The following is a 14,417-nucleotide window of genomic DNA, read 5'->3' as shown; positions in this document are numbered from 1 at the left end:
TGGAAACAAAGTAAAGACTGACAGAGTGCTTTCCATGGCGGGGAGGGGGGGATGGAAGGAAGACTGGGGGAAAAATTGTAAAACTCAATATCTTTAATAAAATTTGATTTAATAAAAGTTGAACTCTTATTCTATAATAATTCATTGTCCTTTTTCTGCATAGATTATTTTTAACCCATTAATTTAAGCCTGGGTATTGCCAAAATGAAAATGTTTGGTTACTTTAACATTTCTTTAGTACAGAATGAACAGACAGATGAGAATTTTAGAATTTTTTTTTGGTTGACATTTCCTTTTTGACAAAAATGAGCAATTGAGATTGAAAAATCATTAAAATGTTTCAAACGTTGATCCTTTTTTTAATACCAATGTAGCCTGGGTATTGAACAAAAGGGATCCAGTTCTTAGTGCATGCACAGGTATTCCCTACCTGGTCCTAGTCCAAGTGGAAATAGGTGAAAAGGCTCTTCTGGCTGTGCCTGATTAGGGGAAGAAAAGTCTTCCGGTACTAAGAATTGATATCTGGAGTTTCCAAGTTGAACTTAATATGTAGTTAAAGAAAATGATTCTGGTCTCTCCCCCGCCCTCCTGTCCCTTTCTCCCCCCCTCTCTGCCTTTCTTGGCTTTGAAGTAGGAAGGCAGCCCACCGTGACTCTCTGTGTTCCACCCAGTCAGTTACTATAAGCACATATTTGTTTCTGGGTTGTTTTTTATTTTGTGCTTGTTTTTTGCTGATCTTAGGCAAATGAGCTTTTCAGGATGTAAGATTTGTAAACCTGATGAGCTCAAAAGATCCCAAAGTCCCACTGACTGATTAAGTTGAAAGGCTGTAATATCAGCCTCTCCTAGAAGCAGATGAGGAAGTTTCCCCTAGATCCACAGTTTGCTGACCTTAGTGGAGGCACCTGCAACAGTTATGGAAACACAGTCACCTGAGAACAGCAGCAGCTTCAGGAATTGGACCTCTCCAGGTAGAAGGAAGTGCCAGTATGCAATCTAGAAAGTAGTCAACCCTCAGAATATAAGTGAAAGCTATATTTAAGGGAAGTTTATGAGATTTCTACAAAGGAAGAAAAGAATTAACCATGGTGGAGTCAAAAGTTATCCTTTTGTTAGATGTTCTCTTCATGTGCGCCTCACTCATTGTACTATTTGTTAGAACTCTCCACTGGATATTATATTTATTTGAGGTAGAACATGATCCAGACTTTGGGGGAAGTATATTATACTAATTCTTCTTACTTTGCTATTTAAGGATTGCTTTTTCTAAAAACTAATTAAGTCTGATAGATTGATTGTTAAAAAGAAGCATACCAGTACAGGCTGGAGAACAACCCAGAACAATAGAGCCCATCTGGACTTTTCATCATTTCATAAACATTAAGCACCCACTGGGTTCCAGGCCTTGTGCTAAGCCCAGGGGACACAATAATAGGCAAAAGACAGTGTCTGCCCCTCTTGGAGATTACAGTCTAATTGGGGAGAGAAAAAAAAAAACAACATGTACCAACAAGCTATATTCAGGATAAATAGAAAACTAAGGCAAATGGAGTTAAGTGACTAGTCTAGGGTCATACAGCTAGGAAGTATCTATCTGAGGTCAAATTTGAACTCGGGAGATGAGTTTTCCTGACTCCAAGCCTAGCATTCTGCCCACTGCATCACCTACTTGTCTCTACTTCCCCTTATCTTCTTGCAATGTAGTAACCTCTATTAAATCCAACAATATTTGTTGCAGGGAGGAAAACCATTCCACATGTGAATACAACCCTGAATAGATTGACATGGGGTGATCTTTATATGAGACATAAATAACTTACATGAGAACCTAAGGTAGCAGCTATGCTTTGGGGACTTCAACTTCTAAGTATAAGTCAGGCAAGTAATCCCTATCATGGATTCAACTCATGGGGGCTTCATTTGAGATATATTTGGATGCCATTTAGAGGCTGGGACTCATTTGAGATTTTCTCCATGAAGGACATATATCTGTAAATGTATTAACTGCCTAAATGATGCTGTGAAATTTTTTTAGTATTCAGAACCCTGCCTCACACCCCCTAAGTCTCAGGGTCTTGGGGGACATCTATGATTGATACTTTGATGGTGAGTATGAATCATCTAAGGCCTGTGGTGAGTGATTATGGTGGTGATGTGGTGATTATAATCATTCCAGATGATCTTGTATGGAGTAGTTCTTGAGGATCACTGGGATGGGAGAGGTCAAATTAGACTAGACCTTAGAGGAATTGATGATGGAAGAAAACAATCCACTTGGTTTAAGAAGGAAATAAGAAGCTGCAAAATCAGAAATTTACCAAGTAATTGAATAATATCCTGAGTAACTTTATTCATCTTCAGATTGTGATGCTATTTTGTAGTTTGTGTCTTATTAAGGAGTTGTGGCCTAATCATTTTTTGACACTTTAAAAATGTCAGTATTACAGTGAGACCATTTTCCTGTCAGAGGAATCCATTTATCAAATTAGAGTCAGAATCACTTTGAATGATCAAAAATATACAGAATGCACTGAATATGTGTATATTAGAAAGAAAATTTCAAGTATTGACTTGGAACAGACTACTTCCTGAATACAAAAATATTTGCTCCAATTTTACATTTTCTGTAGGTCTTAATGAACATAGGAGAGGTAGGGGTGGGAATAAGCATAACCACATAATCATGTGCCAATTACTTTTTACAAATATAATCTAATTTGATCCTTACATTTTACAGTTGAAGAAACTGAGGTTAGGTGACTTGACCAGGATCCCACAGTAAGTATCTGAGGCTAGATTTGAACTGAGGAAATTGTGAGCTGCCTCAAAATTTAGTGACCATTGAATTTTGGTAAATGGGATAAAATGCATCACCTCACCCTAATTTTGGCTCTTATCAGGTTATGACAGTAGTGTGGAATGGGAAGTCAGAAATTGTAGAGGCAAGGAAAAATTACTGTATTTTTTTAGGTTGCCTTGCCAAGGTTGCTTTATTGTTTATAAATCAACTGATAATTTCCCAAGAAATTAAAAAAAACCCACATCTGAACTGTAGCTCAAGTTTCTTATACTTTGTCTATTTGTATCCTTGTTCCCACAATGCAAAGGGAAGTGGTTTTGTTGAGCATCATTTAATTCCTCACAGTCACTGAAATATTTCTATAACAGATCTACTTTGGCTTAGATTTGCTTACTTTTCCCCTAAACTAGTGAGATGGAGTGAGGTGGCATGGAGGTTAGAGGGCTGGGTAAGTAAGCAGTAAGTAAAGTAAATAAGTTGTCCTTTAATCTCCAATATTATGATATCAGAGAAGTGATATTATATCATGCACCAGGAAGATCTGAGTTCAAATCTATCTTCAGATACTTACTAGCTGTGCAACCCTTGGCAACTCACTTAACCCTGTTAACCTCAGTTTCCTTATCCATAAAATAATATAAAATAGAAAAGGAAATGACAAACCACTCCAGTTTTTTGCCAATAAGTCACCAAAGGGAGTCTAAAAGAGTTTGAAATGACTGAACAATATCATTCAGAATTTTTCTGTTCTCTTAAAAATATTACCTTAATCAATGTTCTTTTTCCCACCTATATTCCAAATCTAGCTGTAAGTTGATATGAATTCAGGGAAATAGAGTGTAAAACCTCATAAAAAATGACTCCATTTGCTAGGAAACTGCATTGGGTAATTGCCAGTAAATGACCAGGAAGTGAAGGCATGAATAGGTCAGACAGATTGTATTGTTAAGTATTTCCAATGCTCTGTAAATGAGAGCTTGAAATGAATATGCCATTTGAGCTGTATCTAATGGGGACTTTTGAACAGAGGAGCAGTGCAGGAAAGACATAATGATATAACATGATTTAAACTGTTGTATTCAGAATTATTGAAGCCAGTGAATAGAACACAGCTGAGTTGAGATAATAATGGCTAATTTATTTGGTAGCTTTAAATTTCACAAAGCATATATAATATAAATTAAGTCATTTGTTCCTCACAATAGCTTTTGTGGTAGATGCCATTTTATAGTTGAGCAACCCATAGAGATTCTCTCACCCAGGATCTCACAAATAGTGTCTGAGGCAGAATTACTAAATTAAACTAAACTCTGAATAAAATCTGACTCTATTTCCCATGCTCTGTCTCTAAAGAATGGTTTGTTGGTTGTTATCCTTGATGGTCAAAGAGGACCAAAATGACAATCACTATTTTGGGTTCAAGGAACAATATCTGACTGTGGTTAATCAGACCAATATGAATTAGGAAGCCTCTACCTCAGTTGGGCATAAATAATTCATATGAACATTTGGAATGGAAATATCTCTAATTTTGCTCATCTCACATTTCTTTTGGGCTACTGAAATTTTGCTCAAAGAGTATAGCACTTCCTTTGATGTGCCCTGCCATACTAGGCAGTCCCATGTGTGCATGCATGGAAAGTATTAATGCCAAGGTAAGTGATTTTATCCATCATTGAGAATTTCTTGATTTGCTATAACCAATGATACCATTTGACCTTTGGAATAAGAATACCTGTGGAGGTTGATAAAGATTTGCTGTGAAAAGCTCTACTGTACTAGATATAAAACAATGAAAGAATTTTTACTTTTAAAAATTTGTTATTTCAAACATTATTTTAAAATAATTTTTGAGCTTCAAATTCTCTCCCTTCCTCAACTACTGAGAAGGTAAGCAATCTGATATAATCTATACATAAAAATAATGTGAAACACATTTACCATGATGTAGAAAGAAAAAAAAAGAAAAAGAAAATGAAAAAGGTATGCTTCAATCTGGAGGATAGCACTTTTTCATCATGAGTCCTTTGGAATTGTCAAGAATCATTGTATTGACCAGAATAACTAAATCTTTCACAATGGATCATCCTTACAATATTGTGGTTAATGTTTAACAGTGCTCTCCTGGTTCTGCTTACTTCACTTTGTACCAGTTCATAGAGGTTTCCCAAGTTTTTCTGAAACTGTCCCCCACATACCACAGACTTGGTCAGATACCACAGACTTGTTCAGCTTTTTTCCCAATTGTTGGGTATCCCCTGATTTTCCAATTCTTTGCTCCTCCAAAAAAGAATAACTATAAATATTTTTGTATATAAAGGTCCATTCCCTTTTGATGAAGGATCTTTTAATAAATTACTTCAGTACCTTTGATCAATCATATTAAACTGAAACCTTAGCCAAATCTACAATCTGGGATAGTGAAGCCCTAAATGAATAGCTATCATAGTTTACTAGTTTTCCAATTATTTCTGAAGTCATTTGGAAAAATTTTCCTTCTACTAATATTGAACTGGCAAAACTTTATTCATTCAAAAATGTAAGAGAAAGGAGACTGTTTAAGTGTTAGCTAGATAATGTTAATAACATTTTACTGTCGAATAACGTAAATTCAGAAAACTACTTCCTAACTAGTACTTTCCAACCCTCTCTCCTCTCCACCATTCCCATAATGTCCTCCTACCCACCGGTAACAAGGATAACCCTATCTTGTAATATAATATCTTTATTGTAATATCTTGTAATATCTTTATTTTTCTCTTTTCTTTTAAACCAAGGGTCTTAACCATGATCCCAAAAATATTAATTTCAAGGGGTCCTAACTTGAAAGAAAAAACTATATCTTTATTTTCACTAACCTCTAACTTAAATCTAGCATTTCTTTGTATAAACCGTAGTAGAATTAGCAGTACCTATGATTTTGTCACTAATAAAAACAGGTTTTATGCGTGGTATTTCAAAAGATTGTTCACATTCATCACTACTTTGAAATTGCTGTACTAGCTATATTATTTCACAGATTTTTAAAATAGTTTCCTGTTTCAATATAATTTGTTCCTTTCATGATCCTCTATATTTTTACTTATTTATTATTTGTTTGTTTGTTTATGTTTGAGAAGGGATCCATGGTCTTTACCAGACTGCCAAAGGGGAATTCATGACACAGGAAAAAAAATCCCTGCTTTAAATGGAATTGAAGAGAACTTATCATCAAGAAGAATTTTCCATGTAATAATAATAATAAATATAATAGTAATAATTGCTAATATTTACATAGTCCTTACTACTTCTGGGTGCTGTGCTAAGTACTTTATAAATATTATCTCATTTGATCCTCACAACAACCCTGGGAAGTAAGTGCTATTATTGTTTTCATTTTATAGAAGAGGAATCTAAACCAAACATAAATGAAATAACTTGCCCAAGATCACATTTTGGTAAGTATCTGTATTTGAAGTCAGATATGATGCTAACTCTAGGCTCAGAACTCTATATACTGTGCTACCCAGCAGGCCCTAAACTGTTGTGGAAAGTAGGAGTATGGAGAAGTATTGTATTTGCTGTTAAGGTGAAGTCTGCTCCTTTACTTGCATCTACTCAATTCACCAAGTTGTTCCCCACAGACAAGAATTCCTGTGTCTGATGATCCATGAGCTAAAAGTGAACCCAAGAAGTGTGTCAGAATCTTAAAGAGCTATCAGCAGTATAGTTAATTAATAGATAATAAATATAGTTATTTAGCTTAAATCCCTTCCTTTGTCTGAGGGTATTTTGAGAAGCATTACTTATGGCCAAAAAGGACAAATAATTAGACTATTTGAGAAAGTGACAAAGTGAAAGTAGATTTTGTGATGGAGTAAGAAAGGGGGTGAGGAGAAGGTGAGGGAAAAGTATCATGGTTATTGATCTGTATATTTCATATTTTCTTTCAATTTCAGACTTAGAGCTAAGGGAAGAAGCATGTGGCAGTTCCCTCTTCCACTCATTCCCAATGTCAGAGATGGATGAAAAGCTCAGATGCCCAGCAGAGTCACCACCAAACTTATTTTTGATTGACGTTTCTCATAGATTGTCACCACGATCCATTACAAGTCAAATTTGATGTAAAAAAAGCAAATAAACTAAATGAATTAAGACTGATAAGGAAGAATTGAAAAGTTAGGAGAAGGTGAGTGTTATTGCAATCTTTATTTTATAGATGAAAAAAACTGCGGCAGACAGAAGTTAAGGGAGGACACTTGCAGCTGCAAAGATGAGGAAAGACTGCATATAAAAGGTAGTAATGATTTTAATAATGAGTGAATAGAGTTAGTTTAAAAGACAAAGATGGATGATGGAATGACATATATGAAGAATAGAAAGACCATTTGCAGTAAAGAAAAAATGAGTTTTATATGCATATTATATATAAACTTATTAAATATATAAACATGTTATATATAAACATGTTTTATATATAAACATGTTTTTATATAATATATATATATATATATATATATATATATATATATATATATATATATATATATATATATATATATATATATATATATTATAATTGGAAAGAAAGGTTGGGATAAGTTCATGAAAGACATTTTCAGGAGCCAAAAAAGAGTCCCTGCAGGGGATGCTATGACTTTAAGTTCTTTTACCAGTCTGGTTGCCAGCCTCTCTATTTATCCCTGGTTTTGTACTTCTGACCTTTAGTCCAGCCAAAATTTAAAATGAGTATCTTGGCTGCTTTATCATACTGTTGACTCATACTGAGCTTATGGTCCATTAAGAACTCTAGATCTTTTTTTGTCTAGTATGTTACTGTCTGTCATGTCCTGTCTAGAATGCTACTATCTAGAAACATACCTACTCATCCTATTCTTATGAAGTAGAGGGTTTTAAATTATGAGGGAATACTTATTCCTATTAAAATTCCTATTAAATTTTTTTTATGTTAAGAAACAGATCTTCTTATCTTTTTATGTTAGCCTTCATTTCCCTTAGACAATTCACCAACCCATCCCAGACAACCAATAAAGTCACTTACAACCAATATTTTTTATTTTGTAATCAAGATTTTATTAGTTCATTAGGTCTTCAATACATAAACACTATGAATAAATTATAAATTTAAAAAATGCTAGAAAAGTCTAAAAATTATGGAGTTGTAATGTTTTTCTAAACTGTTATTCCAGTAACTTTTCTTACTTTGTTTGGAGGCAATTCTTCCTAAAAAGAAGTTATCAAATGCCAGTATCCTGAATATAGATAAAGTATTTGATCTTTTACAAAGCAAGGTTCCACTAATTCTGTATTTAATAGAACTACACTCATTGTAAACATTTTCCACTCTTTTACAACACATTAACAAAGTTACCAGAAAAAAAATTGTACCACTACTACCAAAGATGAGAGTGTCACTGATAGCACACAATTTTGAAAGGGAGATCCAACACCCGGGAGTCATTTTATTTAGGCTGAAAGACAAGATGGATATAGAATAATCAAAATAAGACCTTTAAAATTCATGGTCACAACTCCAAATTACTGTCTCTGTTTCATTTAATTTGATGTAAGAATTACCTATGCAATGTTAAGTCTATGCAGAAGACATGAAGCATTTTCCTAATCAACAGACTATTAATTGCTGGTTGTATTAAAACAAACAAACAAAAAACCAAACTGATAATCAGCACATGATCTCACGTTTTTAAATAGGACTCTAAATAATGCCACTTTAGATTGGCTTCACTTATTTAAATGTTTTAAAACATTAATGTGATGAGGTGGGACTGCCTCCTTCTTAAAAATGTGTTTCTAGAGAGTTACTAAAAAACTGACATTTACAAAATAGTTGATAAAAATATTCCTGTAAATTGTACAAGAAGGGAGGGTACAGGGACAATTGTTAAGATTTTTATAAGATGTTATTCAGATTTGGTTTCTTTCTCTCCTGCTGAATCAGAGGCTGAAACCTCTTCATTTTTAGTTTCTCCATTTTCTGCAGGCAAATCATCTTTATTCTCTTCTTGGTTGGTAGCTTCTGCTTGTTTTCCTTTGGCTCCTTTTTCCGCTTTTGTGTGAACTTATTTGTCCTCAGATTTAGCCTTCCCAGCTGTCTTTTTGGGCTTTGGTTCCGCCTTTGCAAGGGCTGGCTTAGTTGACAATCTGGTTGACCTCCTCTTGGGCTCCTCCCTTACATCCCCTTCTGCAGAGCTGACCTTCCCCTTGGGCATCTTGGCTACCCGTGTGGACCAGCTCTCTCTCCCCAGGGGTGGGTGATCACCGGGCTGGCAGCCGGGTATCTGAGGTCAGAGGCAGAGGGCCATGGCCTCAACCAATATTTTTTTTAAAAAGAAAAAAAAATCATTTAAACTAATTGATATATATATATATTATATATATATATATTCTGATTGAATTTTAACTTCCTTAGATTCAGTTATAGGCTACTAAGCTGTTTTTTGGAGTTTAACTGTCATCTATTAAGACATTTTCCAAAGTGGGTAGCTATAGAATGACCTCATGGGGTTATTGAACCGAAGAGAAAAGTCTGAAGGAGCTTAATAAATGTTCTTCTTCCCCCCAACCAATTGTGGGCTTGGCTGAAATACAATCCTATCCTCCACTTCAATTCTTCTTACTCCTGCTGTTCCCATAGCTACACAGATCCATCAGGAAGATTGTAAACTAATCATCCACAGCAGTTTCAAAGGAAAATTTCCACCTCCTGTACTAGTAGTATCTCCATATCTTGATCTCCTATCATCACAGCATCAGGCAGCGTACTTCAGCACTTAGGGAAGTGGCAGGGGAAAAGTCCCCTCACACATTTTTCAATTTTTGGAAGCAAAAAGTGAGTAGCACAAGATAAGTAGGCATGAAGAGGTCTCAAAAAAAGAGTTATCCATCAGGTCTATAGGGAGAGTAGAAAAGCTAGATCAATATATCCGAGTACAACACTCAGGCATAATTACCCCAAACAGTTTTAACTAAATTAATTTCAACTGAACCCTATAGTGATAAGAAATCCAATCAGAAATTTCTCAGGAGCATTAAACAAGTTAACCAATTCTATGTTGAAACTCAGTTATGAAAATATTTTTAAAAGACAAATTCCTGGACCCTAAGATTAAAGATAGAAAAGAAAGATAGGATGGAAAAGAAAAGGATAGAGCCTTGTGCTGCATCAGTGGCTATGACATGGATGAAAATCCAGTAAAAGCAACTGAGAAAGAGCAATCAAACAGATGAAAGGAGAACCAGTAGAGTAGTGTTTTTAAAACCCAAAGAAGAGATCTTCAAAAGGGAAGATGATCAACATGGTGAAATGCATCATAAGGTCAAGAGGAAGCACTCAGATTCTGTGGTTCTTTCCAGCTCTAAATCTATGATTCAATCAATCTTTTGCAGTTAGGCTAAATACAAGCCTTAAATTCAAATCATTTGATTGATTTCCAAGTCTTTATGTGCCATGTTCTTCCTATCGTTGGCTCATAAAGATTTCCATTGGGGAGGGGAAAATAACCAGTGGTATTCCTCTGAAGTGTTAGCAGTTTTAGTACAAGCCATCAATAAAATGTCTATATTTTTGTAAGTTAACTCATCAGAAAAATATTGTGGGATAACTTTAAAAAATATAATCAGAATAAATATAAAAATATAATCAGAATAACAGAATAGGAAAGAGCTTCAAATGATCTCTTGTACTAATGATAACTGAAGTATTAATTTCCTCTACAACATCCCTAACAACTGGTTGCCAAGAACTGCTAGAATACTTACAGTATCCTGGAACTCTCTACTACTTAAGGCAGTTATTCCAGGCTGGAAACAGCACTAATTAATAAGTTTTTCCTTTCTGCTATTCAGGCAAGAATCTACCTTCTGCAAATTTTACCAGTAGCTCTTAGATGAACCCTCCAGGACCAAGGAGAATCAGCATAATCCCTAATAGCAAGACTAGATATTTCAAATACTTGAACCAAGATATCTTGTACCCCCTAAGTCTTCTCTTTTTTTAGACTGAATATTATTCAAATAATCTTTGAAGGGCTGATCTTCAATTCTATCACCATCATGATTTGAAATTGGATGAATAGTCAGGACCAAAACATGGTCATAATGGACCAATGTCATCTTGGAAGAATATCTCTTGATGAATACCTTGGGGATTGATGGGATTGAATAGTTTTATCATGATAGGATAATTTCATAGACAATATCAGATGTATTTTTACATATATAAGGGTAGTTAACACAGTAATCCAATCTTTTTTATCATGAGTTTTTAATATTGTACCTATACCCCCAATATATGTGTATTTAGTTTTATACATATGTATAAGTATTACTATATTACTACTAATAGGCATTGTAAAACTAAAACAAAATTGAAACTTTTAAAAGAACGAGATAAACATGAAATAAAACCTGATCCTAGAGTAGAATCTGTTGAGTAGGGAAGTGAACTGGTCACACCAGCACATAAGAAAGCTCAGTCTGGTAGCATTGTTGAGATAGATAGGAATGGGTAAAGACTAGAGATAGACTAATTTGAGGAAAAAGAGAGAAGACAAGGATAACACTAAGGTTGAGTACCTTAATCAGTAGAATAATATTGTCACATTCAACAGAGATGGGAAAGTTTGAAAGAAGGATAGTTTTGGGGAAAAGGTAACGAATTCTATCTGAACATGATTTAAGTTTAAGATATCTACAGGAGATTATCCAGTTTGAGATGCCCAATATGTAGTATGTGTTTTTTTTTTAAATTTAATTACAGTATCTCGTTGTTTCTTGGCACAAAGGTTTTTGTTCAATTATATTATGACATCTAGACATGGTTATAATTGTACACTTCCTCCTATAGTTATTCACAATTTTCTCTTTGCCAGGGAACTTTCCTTCTTTATTTGACATCCATCACCATCTCATGGCATGCCACCTTCTTTATAACTTTCCTTCTCAGAACACTTAGGTCTCACTCACTGATTCAGAATCCCAATCTGTAACTAAGTCAGGAAGAATAGGCACAGGAGGATTTCACCCTAAATGTGTTGTGCTTTCCCTAGTAGAGGCAGAGTATCTTCTCAATTCTCTACTCCGCCTGCTTCAGACCCCACACCCAGGTAAATGACCTGCAGCATCGAGTTATGGTGTATGTGCTGCTGCTGCTGCTGCTGCTGCTGCTGCTGCTGCTGCTGCTGCTACTGCCAGGATCATCAGGCTGATGGGGTTCTTTTACCGTCAAGTGTTTCAATTAAGTTTCTTTGTGATTTAAGCCAAAACTTGTATTTCTAAAGCTATGGACATCTGACCCCAAGTATTTGTATGCCCCTCTTCACTTTTCTTGTAACCAAGTCAATCTCATGTTTCTGACAATGTATATTTTTCAACAGCAACTCTATAGATGGCTCAAACTAACCATTAAGATAAAGTAATTCTTTTCATTTACATTGTAAAATATCTGGCAAATCTATCTGGCCATGGTTTTGTTTTATGGAAATAGGAATTTGCAGTACAAATTTGTAGTACAGAGAAGAATCATGAGCATCTTGTGTCAACATTTACCAAAAAGAAGACCATAGAGGAGATTCTTGTGGGACACAGCCTATCTGATCAGTACTTCAATTTCATCCAAAATTTCCTCATGAGAAAAATCTCAACCTGTAAGTTTACCTCATTCCCTGTTAATAATATGAATAGCCTTCTTATTTAGGGTCTCTAATTTCACTAAAGCACCCAATAAAAGAATGGATAGATTTGGCTACCATGGATCCTGTTTGTTTGTTTTTTATGGGCAATCTCTCAAAACTACATACTATGCAATAATTCTCCAGACTGGCTGAGTAGGAATCTGTCCACATTCATGATCACTTAGGGCCTTTTGTATTTGTGTCCATATGCCTCTAGTTCAATAAGGGGTGATAGAACCTTCCCTCCCTTTTCACTCTTCACTAGAGAAAGTTAGACAGACAGTGCACCCAATTGAAACTCATTCTGCCTTTTGAAGACAATAAAGATGGATGAAGGATGATTCAATCTAGTCAGGAAATATTTTCCCTAGCATTGAGTTTTTCTAGTAAAGGGTGGGGAGGGGGCTAATTTGGTTCAGGTCTTTCCAGAGGGCATTAGTCAACTTTGACTTTTCCCTATTGGTTTAGATTCTGGAAGTCAGTTTCATGCAAGTCACCATGATTATGCCAAATGTAAGCCTACTATTGTTTCTAATAAAGATCAACCACAGATTCAATTTAGTTTTCATCACTAGACCTGATATAACTACTGAATTGCTCTAATTGTAATTATAACGAGGGTCTTTGATCACTGAGGAATTACCAATAAGTAATATCTAGCCTTGTCAATAGATTATGCTCAGACTTTTGTTCCTCCATGTCTCTTAATTGAAGATTTATTGTCTATGTCTCTATCTATATGTGTCTATATCTTTAATCTGTCTATGTCTATGTTTACATCTGTAGACCCAATAATTGTGCTTTAAAATTTATGGAGAAAACCATATAATTTTGTAGGAAGAAATAGATTTAAAAAGTAAATAACAATGGCAGATTTTAAATGTCCCTCTATCAGAAGAGTAATATTCTATCAAGAGGCTGAAGAGAAGGAGACATTCAGATCAGTTTTTGAGGGGATTAAAGATAGCCTAAATCTTTGAGAAAGCCAAAGAAAATAGGTATAATAAGACACAAAACAAATTACACCTATTGACTAAGCATTTCCATTGTTAAGACTATATCCTTAATAAAAAAAGAAGGAAAAAGTTATACATATGTGTATAAATAAGCATACATATACACACATAAATATTCATAGCTGCTCAATTTTAATATCAAAAAATTAGATATTCCATGATGGGAGAGTGGAACAATACATTAATGTAATATCTAAAAATCATATAATTCCTGCAATAGATTGTCAGCTTTCTGAGAATTTTCCTAATGAAGTATGAAGAGGCTCATTGTCAGGAGGTCCATAATTGGTGATAAGTTCTTTAGCTATGGCATCATATGAGGACAATGGTCTTCATTCCTATGTCATCCCCTTCTACTTCAGTAATGTCAAAATTTCAGAAAAGGGAACAAAGATAGTTTTTTGGCTCTATAAAGTTTGACATGTTGGTACTATTAACATGAGATGCTTGTTCAATGACAGGTGGACATACTATTGGAGACATTGAATCATACTAATCTTTACCGTTCCAACTATAAACAAAATAAAAAAATAAATTATATCTAAATGAAAGTATGGCTCACATAATTCTGGTAGCCATAAAGAACAATATTTGAGGATTCGGTTTTTATCCTATGCTCAAAGAAATGTTATTTCATGGGACAGCTGGTTAGTGTGCATTCAGTGCTCATGATGAATATCTCTGCAAAAAACTAATATTTATAGCTCCTGTGCCAACCTTTAATAAGGTCCTTCAAATTAAACAAGTGTACACTCAGTGACTCCCTTATGAAGATGAGAATAATGGAGTGATGGAAGAAAATATGGAAAGAAATATGCAAAGTGACATCTGCAGAAACTATTATATATCCAACTGAGTGAAGAAAAGACAACATGAGAACTTCAGATGAATCTAGAAATGGACACAGAA

General features: G+C 34.7%; 1 long non-coding RNA gene and 1 pseudogene across 1 annotated transcript; one reads left to right on the top strand and one right to left on the bottom strand.

The window, feature by feature from the left end:
- The first annotated feature begins 5,597 nt into the window (after positions 1-5,597).
- Positions 5,598-7,141, top strand: LOC141520363 (uncharacterized). The gene is made up of 3 exons (XR_012477599.1): positions 5,598-6,028; positions 6,184-6,237; positions 6,739-7,141. It is a non-coding gene; the product is annotated as an uncharacterized LOC141520363 (long non-coding RNA).
- A 563-nt stretch (positions 7,142-7,704) lies between these two features.
- LOC141520362 (non-histone chromosomal protein HMG-14 pseudogene) lies at positions 7,705-9,110 on the bottom strand (annotated as a pseudogene).
- Positions 9,111-14,417: the final 5,307 nt, after the last annotated feature.

This window comes from Macrotis lagotis, chromosome 4, assembly GCF_037893015.1.
Source record: "Macrotis lagotis isolate mMagLag1 chromosome 4, bilby.v1.9.chrom.fasta, whole genome shotgun sequence".
In the NCBI taxonomy this organism is placed as follows: Eukaryota; Metazoa; Chordata; class Mammalia; order Peramelemorphia; family Peramelidae; genus Macrotis; species Macrotis lagotis.
The sequence above is the reverse complement of the archived record's forward strand: the minus strand, read 5'-3'. Positions and strand labels throughout refer to the sequence as shown.